Source organism: Durio zibethinus, chromosome 14 (genome assembly GCF_047325235.1).
Source record: "Durio zibethinus cultivar Kanyao isolate XHJ-2024 chromosome 14, ASM4732523v1, whole genome shotgun sequence".
In the NCBI taxonomy this organism is placed as follows: domain Eukaryota; kingdom Viridiplantae; phylum Streptophyta; class Magnoliopsida; order Malvales; family Malvaceae; genus Durio; species Durio zibethinus.
Genome location: NC_143175.1, coordinates 14950016 through 14962473, shown reverse-complemented (window position 1 = coordinate 14962473; position 12458 = coordinate 14950016). Strand labels below are relative to the sequence as shown.

The 12458-nt window shown below is 28.3% G+C and overlaps 1 pseudogene; it reads left to right on the top strand.

Annotated features, from left to right (window-relative positions):
- The first annotated feature begins 7275 nt into the window (after positions 1 to 7275).
- LOC149515073 (uncharacterized) lies at positions 7276 to 7705 on the top strand (annotated as a pseudogene).
- The last annotated feature ends 4753 nt before the right edge of the window (positions 7706 to 12458 follow it).

Below are 12458 nucleotides of genomic sequence, written 5' to 3'. Positions count from 1 at the left end.
TAGCAGCATCCACAATCCACGGAGTCAAGGAGCATTAATCGCTGACTGTGAATATTTGTATCTGCTGCTGTATCCATGTGCTTTTCCGGCAAAACATTTAATTCTCTGGTAGGAGTGCTGTTGTATCCATGTGCTTCCACGGGGTCAAGGGCTTTGTGGCCACAACAAGAGGCAAAATACGCGCATACAATGTGAGCAAAAGTCGGTTTAAATAGAAGAGATTGATTAAGATCGAATGAATTTGATTATAATTAATTTTTTAAATTGATTAATTTAATTAATTTGATTGATTTTTTATTTTTAAAATTAATAATAATTGAATTAATTGATTTTTAATAAATAAAAAAAAATTGAGATAAGTATTTTATTTATTTTTTTCTTATAAAATATTATTAAAATTATTAAATTTTTTAATGATTTACTTTGAATGGTACTTGAATTTAAGTTTTATTAAATTAAATTTATGATAAATAATTATTCATAATAAAAAAATTATAAAATTTTTTAATTATTTAATTGAATCAAACTGATTTTGGTTAGTTTAATTATAATCAATTATTTAAAATTTTTTGATTGATTCAATTATTTATTAAAAAATTCAATTAAATCAATTATTAATTTTTTTTAATTAAATTGTTCAAACTGATCAATTACTTATCCCTTACACATCTATCCAAAAAAATGTGCAAAAATAGACAGACCCAAAAATGAATCCTACAGTAGAAACCTAAATCCAGGCAAAACAAAGTTAATTGCACTACTAGCTTTTAGTACTTCAATAAAAGGAAACAAATTCCTAAAGGTATAAAAAACTTAAATTGCAAGCAGATATAAAATAAGATTGTTCCAAGCTATCATGACCCTACCATATCTGTTAGCTTAAGGTAAGATCATTGACCATTAACTAACCTTTGGTTTCGGGAGCAAGTCAATTGCGTTCTCTCTGACTCTCGTTGGGCTAAATATACCGTAATCGACATTCCATGTCCAGCACAAAGCCAACTGTCTTTTGATAATTGTCAAAATATGTTGCAAATTTTTAAGTCACCAATCATAAATGGGTTTCAGGTGAAGTCTCGAAGATGATAATTAGTTTGCCATGGTTCAATTGTGACAAACATGTATATACTTAAGACACCTAATGAACATTACTTAGAACTTTGAATTCTGGTTTTTCCAAATTGAAAATAAGATGTTCTAAAAGAAATGAACCCTCTTATTTTTTCACATAATCTTGTCATCTTGTGTGTGTGTTTTTATATTCAAGTTTTGACACCAGAAACACATAGTAGTCAACAAACATTAATTTTATGATCTACTTGCAGATGACAAATTTTTCCGCGATAAACTATTTTTTGGAAGGAAAAAAATTTGAAAAAGTTTCAAAGTTTTATCAACTCATAACCTCTTTTATTTATACCTTTTTTCTTTTAACAAAATCAACCTTAGATAATAAATGTGATAGTACAACTACAAGAAAATTAATGTGAGAGCATGTTACATTAAAAGATTGTTCAAGTGTATTGATTTGTAAAACCTTTTTAAAATTTTTTATTTTTGATTTTTTTTTTTGTATAAAAGATATAATAGTTTGAGAATGAAAAATATGTTACAAGTATTAAATTTTGAAATAAAAATTTAATAAATGTTATTGTTTAAAAATAATTGTATAAATTAATTAAATTAAATTTTATCTTTATTATTTGCTAAAAGAATAATGTGTTATTTTTCATCTTCTTTTCGTATCTAATAATTATAATTATAGTACAATGAACTAATAATAAAAGAAATTGAGTTATATGGATTTAGTTAAATATTTTTTATTTTTAATTAAACCTATTATTGAACGCTGATCACATAGTATTATATCTATATATACAGCAAGAGTGTTGACAAATGTGTTTTTAGTTTATTTATATTTTTGGGTATTTTATATATTCCCTACATGTCATTTGGCTCTCTTTTTCTTTTTCTTCTCCAATGCATCACTCTTTTTGAGCTCGACAAAGAAAGAATGAAATAATTAATAATTAATTATAATTAACTCTCTTTTTTTCCGTCCGTCGGCGAAAAAAAAAAACTTCATCCATTTAGTTAATTACTATTACCTCCCTACATTGTCACATCGTTTTTACCAAAGCTTAAATAAATTTGATCCCTCTCTGGTCAAAGGAAAAAAAAAAAGAATGAAAAAGAAACGAAAAGAAAAAAAAAGAAAGAAAATATTTAAAATGAAATAGAAAAAAGAACATATGGTATACCAAAAAAAGCACAAACGGAAGAAATTAAAAGAAAAATTAAATAAATTATAAGCTTTTTTCAATAAAAATTTTGCAATTAATGGAAGTAAAGATATAAATATTTTATGAAATCTCATTCGATGTCATGTATTTAATACTAATGCTATTTCTTTTTTATATGATTAAACTTACAAATTAATAATCCAGCAACCTTTTAATGTATAATACTTACCTATATAACACACCTACAGCAAAAAAAAAAAAAAAAAAAATCATAAGCAGCCAGAAAAGTCATTATAATGTTGAACGACAAAACCCAACTTGTATGAAAGGTGTAGTTTGAACTTAAGCTTCAAAATCTCCCCCTTGATTTTGACACAAAACATACGTCATCATGATTGTCATTGTTTTATTTTTCAATTGCACCAATTTAATTATAATAAAAAAAAAGTTTGAAATGATCTTTAGCTTTTTGATCTAATTCTTAAAAAGATTTAAAAGAATATATAAAGTGTGAATTTGAACCCCACCCTTCTCATCATCCCCTATCCCTTATATAATAAATAAAAAAAAGGTTTGGATTGCCTTCAACGTTGCTTTAATTAAGACTCATGACGTGAGTGTTTACTTTTCCAGAATTAGTAAATTTAATTTTGATAGTAAATATTGGATATTAGGTCTGCAACTTACTTGAATCTAGTCATTCTCATTTTACTCAAAAAAATACAAATATAAATAAAAAAATAAAAAATACAAATACAAATAGAAACATCTCTTTACTGATTAACTTATTAAACTCACATATTAGCATGTTGTAAAAAAGTAACATTTAAAAATTTTGATTGTAAAATAAAAAATAATTAGTAAAGTCTGATATACATATATTTGATATTACTTAGAGAGCATAATCTGGACAGTTGGGACCTATATTGTTCTAAAAACACAAAATTATTAAAACTAAATGTTGGGCAAATAAGCTGATCAATGAACTTCGTCACAAAATTATATAAGGTTGAATGAATCCCAAGTTCCAAACCAACTCCTATTCCCGCCTACAAACTTGTTGCTTGTGTTACATGGTCATAAATTTTTCTCTGCAAAAATCTGTTATTTCACCATGCCTGCTCTCCTCTAAAGCACATGTGTTTTGGATAACCATAAAGTGAATTAAGACCATGTCAAAAACATTGGCAGGCAGCATATTTATCATTAAAAGTTTTGAGAAAAGTCTCTTAATAAAAACCTCAACCATGGCCTTCTAGGCTAGGTAAAACCTATGCAAGCTTATGTGTTGATATCAATGATATATTAGTACTAACAAGTTATTTGAATTTGATTAAAAAAAAATTTAAATTTGACTTGATTATTATCGAATCGAATTCAAACTCGAGTAGTTTGACTTATTGATTAAATCGAGTTTGAGTATTTTTATATTTGATTCGAGTACTTCGTGAGCTTAATCAAATTTTTATTTTTAATATATTTTTATTATTTTAATTAATAAAATATATTGAACTCGAATTCAAATATAAATAATTGAACTTTTATCGAATATAAGAATCAAGCTTATTTTTACATGTTAATCGAATTTAATTTAGTAAATTCGAGTAGCTTGATTTTAATCTCAAGTTGAACTTAAGCTAAAAAAATAAAACCTGATCTAATTATAGTCGAATTTTAAATCTTGAATTTTGAGTCAAATTTAATTTAATACTGTATCGATTTAAACTCGATTAATTACACCTTTAGACCCATGCATGACTAACTTGAGAATTATTAATCCTAAACTCAACCTTTATATTAAAACGTTTTGTGAAAAAAAAATACTATATTCATAAAAATTCCCCCATCCCAAATTAAATTGATTTTTACAATTTAAAAACTACTATTATTTTAATAAAAAATTTGATTTATACTCAACAAGGCATGTTTCAATCTAATTTTAATTCGTAACTCCATAAATATCATATTAATTCTTTGTACACCACGACGGGACAAGTAGGGCTGTAAACGAGTTGAGCCGAGTCGAATAGTGAGAAGCTCAAGCTCGAGCTCGACTCACAACTCGGAGTTCGATACTCGGCTCGAGTTAGATCGAGTTTTATTTTTCAAGCTCGAGCTCGATTCGTGATTGAATTCGAGCTACTCGAGTTCGCTCGATTAAGCTCGATTAATATGTAAAAATAAACTCGATTCGTATACTCGACAAGAGTTCGATTATTCATGCTCGAACTCAAACTCGAACTCGAAATATTTTATTAATTAAAATAATAAAAATATATTTAAATATAAAAACTTGATTAGGCTCACGAGTTACTCGAGTCAGATATAAGAATACTCGAATTCAGTTCGATCGATAAGTTGAGCTATTCGAGCTCGAGCTCGATTCGATAATAATGGAATCGAATTCAAGTTTTTTTCGAACCGAACCCAAATAGCTTATGAGTACTAATATATCATTAACACCCCTAAGGACAAGAGTTGAAAAAATTGAGATTTGGATTGTATTGTTATTTGATTGGACAACGCGCAAGTGCCCCCAAATCCGATAGCAAGTTACTGCGGGGTGGGCTCTACTCGTAAAGAAATAAGGTTAATATCAGGTGGGCCCATGGTCCACGAATCATATATTAAGATGATATAAGAGCTTAGCCTGTATAAATGGAGAAAGGTATACTTTTACCCTTCCAAAGCCCACTCATAATCAAACTTAATCTAAACAAACACTAGCCAAACAAAAGTGAATCTCAACTAAATCTATGAGCGCGGTCTCTGAAAATTCTCAAATCAAATACAAACGATCAAACACCAAAAATCAAACCGTCACTACCATCACTTCATTCCAAAACAGAACGTAAAATATTTATAACTAGCATATCAAAAGCTCAGTCCACTGCTTTCCTCAAGGCAACCACACCTGTTCTTAACTTTCAATATAACAAGAGGAACATATGCGTAATTGGTGGAATGAAAGGTAAATTTGAAAAATGGGAAAGAAAAGAGAACATGTGGTGAAGGCTGATGCAGGTCATGGTCCTGGTGGAGGTCGGTTTGAATGGGAGATTTGGCTGGTGTAAAAAACCCTTTGTTTTATACTTTGCAGGAGACAAGGGATGCTTTGCCCTCTGTAACATCAAAGCCCAATTCTATGCTATTACATTCAAAAGTGGAAGGTGGATGTTTAATCTTCTCTAGTGAATTAGCTGGATAGCGGCTATGAACGTATGTACAAAATCTGGCCTTGGAATATTGGAGGAGGGATGTCGTGGATTATTTACAGCCATAGCTTAGTGTTTTACTGCAATTTTCCATTAATTTTTTTTTATAGTTGGGAGAATGCTCTCCCCTTATAAGCACGGCACCCCTATGCAACTTTTCTAAAATTATCTTAGAAAAAAAAGTAAATTTAAATACAAACTAAATTGTTCTAAATTTAATAAAAGATAGAATATATATATATATATAAACGAAACTAAATTTAAATATTATACTCATTTTACTCATAAAAAAAATATAAATAAAAATATTTCTTTATTAATTAACTTATTAGACTCACAGATCAACATATAATAAAAGAGTAACATTTAAAAAATTTAATTGTCAAATAAAAAATGATTAGTGAAGTCTGACATACATATTTGATATCATTTAGAGAGCATAATCTGAGCAATTGAGACTGGGATCTAATTTTTTGTCTAGTTATATTGTTCTAAAAAACAAATTTATTAAAACTAAAATTTGAGCAAATAAATTGATCAATGAAACTCGTCCCAAAATTACATAAGATTAAACAAATCTCAAGTCCCAAATCAATTCCTATTTAATTAAAACAATTTTTTAACTCAAAATACAACACCTACAACTTCTTCTTTTATTTCCGAACCTCTTTTGTTAAAAAAAAAAATTGAATTCCCTCTTCCCTAAATAAAATAAAGATACCGATTGCTTAGGTCTATAATCACTATAGTAGTCTCATAATTCTTACCGATTTTCTGCAGATAACAGGCCACAATAGAGGCCCATTTTTACTTATCCAACCCACATGCTCTTCCTAGATTAAAATTTGGGAAAATACAGGTGAAAGAAATCATGGAAAACGGCAGCATTAATACCAAGAACATCAGACACTATTTTTTTAATTTGTATCAAGATCGTCCTTTGTCTTTTGGATTACTCAAATCCCATTTACACCTCAAACCAGCATAAGGAAAAGCATAGAAAGAAAGATGATGCCAGGATGTGAAGTGAAATAGAGCCGAAGTCAAGACCCGAACTCGATAATTAAAAATTTGGCCTTGTCTTAGGCCTCCTCTTACTATGAATAAAATGACATGATAAAGAGTTGGCTATTTCCTTGCACTAAAATGTAACAAAAGAGTTTGTTATTTCCACGTCTATTTCTGTTTGGAACAAGCAAGGCCTGCTCCTACGACATGCTTGCCTTTAGTTGCAAAAGAGGCGCCAAAATAACAATTTCCTTTTTAAGTACCCTACTAATGTTTTCAGCCGGAAGTACACTTCCACTCACCACACAACCCCATTGAAACCCCCATCTCTCTCTCTCTAAGCCAGCTTTAAACTCTTTAATCTTTGAATATTTTTGTAGTACCCATGGTAAGTTTTCTATCTATAATTTTGTAGCTATTCCAATCTTTTGCGTTTGGTTATTCTGATTGGAATAACTACTTTCTTTCTTTGTTCAATCTGTGATATAAATGTATAGTCAGGTGTTCTTGGTGGATCTTGAATAGCAATTTAAACAGTTAGGTTATTTTTAGTGGATTTGGAATGGCTATTAATTTGTAGAATTAGATTATTTTTGGTGGATATGAAATACTTTTTCTAAAAACTTCTGAAATAGCTTCTTTTTTTCCTGCAAATTTACAAAGACTACTCTGGGTTGGCAAAAATATAATTATTGATTTATTGCCTTGTTGAACGTCCATCCAACTCGCTAGCTTTTTTGCATGTTTTAATATAAATTTATATATATATATATATATATATTGTCTGTTCAATACAGGATCCACTTGAGGTCATGAAAGCTGAGTTGGAAATGATGCGAGAGGAGAAAATACGCATGCAAGCAAGGCTAATATCTGTGGAAAGTGCACTTGCAGAGAAGAAGAGAGTGCTTTCAGAGTATAAAGCCATGAAAGAATTGGCTGATAATTTTCTAGACGTTGTCGTTGAAGCTGGAGGTGATAACATTGACAAGAATAATAGTCATCAGAATCTTGACGAGGAAACCATGAAGAAGCTATGAGGGACTTTACTGTAGCGCTGAACGAAGCTCAATCTCGCCGGAGCAGCCCCGAGATGGCCGAAATGGTGGAGGGTATGACGGCAGTGCTGGTGCAAACACAATCTTGAATCTTGATCACACTGGTGGAACGAATATTAATATTGTGAAGGAAGCTCGCGGTGGCAACCAGGGTGGCAAGAGTGGTGGTCAGGCTGAGTAGGGTGAGTGGCTTATGGGTGTACGGGGTTTGGGTCGAAGCTGTTTGGGTCGAAGCTGTGATTTAGCCGAGTTTACAGTGTTTCGTCAACGCACATGGCTCTAGGGCTTTTAGGTCAAACTCGGGTCAAACTCGTGGGTTTGGTTACGCCGTTTGGATAATGTATAAATTAATAATGGTTAACTTTATTGTCATGTGTGATGTTTGTGGATTTAGGAGATTGATAATATGAAATACTACTAAATTAAATATATAGTTATATTTATGGAAATTTTAAATTTCGTTACTAATGCATGAAAAATACTAATCTCTGAATTTAATGATCAATTTTCAATTTGTATCAAATAAGCTACCAAAATAATAAAAAATTGTTAAAATACAAATGAAATAGGGTTGCTCACTTTACGTTATATCCAGCTCGCGGACTAGATATTTTCATAAAATCATTATATAAAAAATTAAATAAGTCATTTAAAAAAAAAAAGAATGAAATAGATGAATTTCAAACTCACTGTTCTCTGTCAAATTTCCTAAGTTAGCTCAAAATTTTATTTCTCTATACATGTAACTGTAGAATAAAAAAAAACTAGAAGCTTTTTTTTTTTAATAAAAGATGAGTAAAAAGTAAAAAATAATCAAAGACAAATGATAAATAATAATAAAATATATAAAAAGTAAAAATATATAGTAAACCAAATTTATATGTATAATTATAATAAGCAAAATAAAAGTATTGAGATTGAAAACTATAAGGAAAGTGAAGTCTCCTATAACCCTTGATCAAGACCTTTACAAAGAGAAAAATACAAATAGAAACATCTCTTTATTGACTTGCATTTTGTTAGGTAGTGATCTGTGACTAATTTATTAAGCTCATATATCAATATGTAATAAAAGTGTAACATTTAAAAAATTTGATTGTGAAATGAAAAATAACTGGTGAAGTCTGACATACATATTTGATGTTATTTAGAGAGCATAATATGAGCAGTTGGGATTGGGATCTAATTTTTCATCTACTTATATTGTTCTAAAAAACAAATTTATTAAAACTAAATTTTGCGCAAATAACTGATCAATGAAATTGGTAGCAAATTTACAAATGGCTGAGCTCAATCCCAGGTAGCAAACCTAAACCTGTTACTATCTTGAACTGAAAAATGATAAAAAAATTTTCAAAAGGTGTCAAACATCAAACTAAAAAGTGTTTTGGATATCCATAAAACGAATTAAGATAATGTGAAATATTGGCGGCCAGCATTTCTATAATTAAAAGTTACCAGAAAAGTCTCATAATATAAACCTCAATCGTGACCCAAGGGTGGGTAAAACTTGCATAGGCCCGTGCCTGACTAACTCGAGAATTGTTAATCTCAGATAGAACTTTTACATTAAAACGCTTTGTGAAAGAAATACCATATTCATAAAATTTCTCCATCCTTATAAATGGGGTTTCTACTATTTAAAAAATACTATTATTTTTTTAAAAAATTTGAGTTATACTCAACAAGGCATATTTCATTATAATTTTAATTCATAAATCCATTTTATTTTGAAAATAAAATACCATATTAATTCTTTCTGTACCACGACGAGATAATACTTAAAAATTTTCAGACTTGGATTGTTGAGAGCGCTAGGCCCCAACTATAGTGCATAGACTGGGCAACACGCGAGAGCCCCCAAATCCAATTGCAAGTTACCAGGTGGCCCAATGGTCCACGAATGATATATTAAGTTGATAAGAGATTAGTCTATAAACGAACAAAGGTATTCTTTTACCCTTCAACAGCCCACTTCTTAATTATAATTAAAGCACCCACATCTTTCATACTCAAAATATCCTCATCAAACATATAGTTATAATATCATATTAGTTAGTTATGAAATTAATCAAAATTATTGCTTTTATCTTCTTCCCTGAATATCTCACTTGCTCTTTATAAATGAGTAATCAATCTGGTCAACTTCTTCTATTCATATAAAATTTTTTCTTTTATCTATCAATCTTTTTGGATATTTTTCATCAAAACATCATACTTAACTTTAACTGTAAAGATCATATTGTACTTACAACTATTATTCATTGAATTTCTTTCCACCTATCATCCTTAATACCTATCAGCTTTTTTGATTCAAAAGTATCTCCAATCCTTTTTGTACAAACACATCAATTATAGTATTACGTTACATATTAAAATTATTTGTTCCATCAAAATATTCAATCTTCAACTTTGCAGTATTTTAATTTGTCTCGCTCTAATATCATTACGTCGACAAAGTTCATCAATTAGTCTTCAAGAAAGCAAATGCAAAATCAAATAATAAAATATTCATACAAAATATAATAATTTAATGGATTTCATATTAAACTTGGTTATATTTAGGAATGAAAAAAAAGATTTAATAATTGTAAAAAATTATAATCACATTAATAATAAATAACATTTAAACTCACTTGTAATCAAGCTTAATACAAACAATCACTAGCCAAACAAAAATAAATCTCAACTAAATCAATAAGCACTCTGGTTTGACATTTAAAAATCTCAAATCAAATATCAACCAATCACATTTGTGGACACCCATTATCTTATGAGATGTCTACAAACCAAATCTCACAAAATCTTACAGCTTTTTTTTACATTTTTATATCATATCATATCCAATTGAAACATTCATTATTTATAAATCTATTAACTTGGGTATCAAATGAATTTATCACAAAATAGTATCTTTAAGAAATTCAAAAATATCTCCAAAATGTTTTTCATCAAAATTTTGATATTTGAGTTGATATTTGAACACATCAATCTAACAGTAAATGCTTTTTTTCACTAATGCCATTAATAAATTCTATTTAATAAATTCTATTTAATAAATTCTATTGCCTACAATTAGCAGCAAGTATTTTCCTAGGATAAAGGTATAAATGATACATTAGTACTCACAAGCTACTCGGGTTTGACTCGAATAAAATTTGAATTCGACTCAATTATTATCAAGTCGAGCTTGAGTTCGAGTAGCTCAATTTATCGATCGAGTCGAGTTTGAACATTCTTACACCTGACTTTAGTAGCTCGTGAGGCTAATCAAGTTTTATATTTTAATATATTTTAATTATTTTAATTGATAAAATATCTCGAACTCGAGTTCGAGCTCGAGTACAAATAATCAAGCTTTTGTCGAATATAAGAATCGAGTTTATTTTTACATGTTAATCGAGCCTAATTAAGCGAGTTCGAATAGCTCAATTTCTATCTTGAGTCGAGTTTAAGTTAAAAAAGAAACTCGATCGAGTTTAAGCTAAGTTTTAATCCTTGAATTTGAAATCAAGCTCGAGCTTGAGTTTAATACTATATCAACTCGAACTCAATCGATTACACCTTTACCCTAAGACAGTAGGCTTTGGGTTGGGTCTTGTAATGCAAATCCAAATAATTCATAGCAATGTTGGCTTGGATGAGGAACTTGTGCCTAGTTGTGTCACTTGTAGAGGAAAATGTAAAGCTTTAATTTGTCTACTACTTATGTTTTATTCTATTACATGGCTGTGGCTTATGGGAAAACCTGAATCTTTAAGTTTCTTCCATGTGTGCTGGTAGAGTGGTACAAAGGTGGTCCTTTTTCACAAAATATATATATATATATATATTTACATATATGTTAATAAAATCACATACGCATCAAAAGCCATGACATGGGGACTATGGTTGCAAGGTTGTAGTAGTATTCATGATCTTTTGCCTACCTTTTGTTTGTTTTGAAAGGGGGATAATATCTTTTAGTTAGAATTTTATAATAAATGAAAATTTAAAGTATAAAGCATAAAATCTACTTCCAATAAAGGTTTACTTTCATGTATATTTAATCTTAATCATGTTTATGCATATATATATATTATGTTGTTTAAATTTAATTGCAAGTTTAATTTTATACAGTTTTAAATTCCTTATTGCGTCAATTTCTATGCTTGTTTTAATTTAATCTTTCATACTTTAATTTATGTTTGGAACATTTTATTTTTCATACACTTTAGATTTATGCAAAATAATAATAATAATAACAATAATAATAAATAAATAAATAAATAAAAATTTTGAGGATGAGATTTTAAAGAAGTCCAAGTAATGATTCTTTAAAATCTCTAGGTGATAATATTTTTCTAAAAAAATATTACCAAAGTAATGGAATATGTAGGAAAATATTCAATATAAAAGAATTTCATTTATCTATTTGCCTAAAATTATATTAGATGATGATAAAATAATATACAATTACTCTTTTAGGAATAAAATTAATATAGTGATACATGAATACTATGAGTAACTATTTGTATCTTTCAAAAAAATTATATTAAAAAAATTAATTCATTAAAAATATAATAATAGTGATTAATAATAATATAAATTAAAAATTAAGATTAGAATATGATATTTTTCTAAAAAAATACCACCAAAGTAATGGAGTATTTAGGAAAATATTCAATACAAAAGAATTTCATTTATCTATTTTCCTAAAATTATATTAGATGATGATAAAATAATATATAATTACTTTTTTAGGAATAAAATTAATATAGTGATACATGAATACTATGATTAACTATTTGTATCTTTCAAAAAAATTATATTAAAAAAATTAATTAATTAAAAATATAATAATAATGATTAATAATAATATAAATGAAAAATTAGGATTAGAATAAAATTAAATAAGAAAGGTATAAGTAAATGAAATTTCTAAGGATGTGATT